Source organism: Metopolophium dirhodum, chromosome 1, assembly GCF_019925205.1.
Source record: "Metopolophium dirhodum isolate CAU chromosome 1, ASM1992520v1, whole genome shotgun sequence".
Classification (NCBI taxonomy): domain Eukaryota; kingdom Metazoa; phylum Arthropoda; class Insecta; order Hemiptera; family Aphididae; genus Metopolophium; species Metopolophium dirhodum.
Window position 1 is genome coordinate 97,367,473 of NC_083560.1, and position 1,492 is coordinate 97,368,964.

Below are 1,492 nucleotides of genomic sequence, written 5' to 3' on the forward strand. Positions count from 1 at the left end.
TACTATGGGTGCTGAATGCTCGCTGTTTTCACCTTAGAAAATAATATTAAAGTTGGCATATATATGAAAATAATAGGTAGTGGGTTCTCAAATAATCATTACCAATTAAGGCAGCTAATTCATTATTTATACTCTGTATATAAGCTTTATTGGCCAACTCTATATTTGTAAATGCTACTTTCTTAAACCTTGAGTCAAGAACTATTGAAATTGCAAAACAAGGTGAAACATCATTATCTTCAATCAGATTAAAACGATCTGCATATTATTTATCAATTTAGTTTTTAATGCTACTCCTTATTCTGTCTCCATTATTTTAGAATTAAGAGCAATATTCACACCTACAAAAAAATGTGTTAATAATTAGACATAGTATAAAAAATTAAATTTATAATAAATTTTAATACCTCTCACTAAAGGTTAACCATGGCAAGTGTTGGGTATTTTTCACCTAAAAGTTTGGTTGTCATTAAATTAAATAGTGTTAACAGTGGTATAATATCCTCTATAATTGTCCATTCCATTGGTAGCAGCATTGTTGGACCATCCTTTAGCGACATCATGACACAAGTGGTTCATTTAATGTTACCAACCTTTCAATTATTAAGTGGCTCGTCACATCTTGCTTTAGTTTCAAATCGGGTAAACCTAGTTGTTTTAACTTGTCTTGTAAACAGCGATATCCAATTTCACTTTTATTTAAAAATGTCATTATTGAAAATTTTTTTTATAAAATGTTTAAATCGTTAACTCCATCCCAACCAATATTGTTATGTTCGTTACTTTCATCTGCACTACACTGATTTTTTAGTGCGTTTGTCACCACTAAATTCAACTTATGTGCAGTACATGGTATAAGAGGTACTAACCGCATATACCACTTAACAGATTTTCTGTTTAATGAATAATCTCCTTTTAATCTGTCAAAATTGTCTACATAATTCATGTTTTTATTATAATCAAATTATTATTATCGTATGGTTATAATATGCAAGCATTACAAACAAGATACAGATAAAGATATATAAATAATTCAATTTAAGAAAATTAAGGCTATGGGTAACTTATCCATGTTGTCAATAAATTGATAGTTGTCTAAAGTTGGATGTCAAGTGTCCTTATCCAGTTGACCGCGTTGTCAGTAGCATAGTGGAGTTCTTCCACTGTCCCATTAAATGCACGGAGAGGGCAATCACTTATAATATGAGAGATGGACTGTAATGGGTGGCCGCAGTCACAGCCTGGACTATCTATCATTTTCCATTTACGTAGCATCTCTCCGGAGCGACCATGTCCTGTACGTAAGCGATTAAGTGTTACCCACTCGTGACGGGCTAATTGTTGACCAGGAACTGGACTATCTGGGGTGCGCCCCGTATACGCTTCCTCGCAGTGCACCCTGGTAACAATTGATACAATTTTATTTTGTCAATTGGTTAAAGTATACGGACCCTTGACGGACTGTGCTCCTAGCATATCCCGCCTACTATGC

General features: G+C 33.6%; 1 pseudogene; it reads right to left on the reverse strand.

Annotated features, from left to right (window-relative positions):
- Nucleotides 1-46: 46 nt before the first annotated feature.
- Nucleotides 47-563, reverse strand: LOC132947584 (E3 SUMO-protein ligase ZBED1-like; annotated as a pseudogene).
- Nucleotides 564-1,492: the final 929 nt, after the last annotated feature.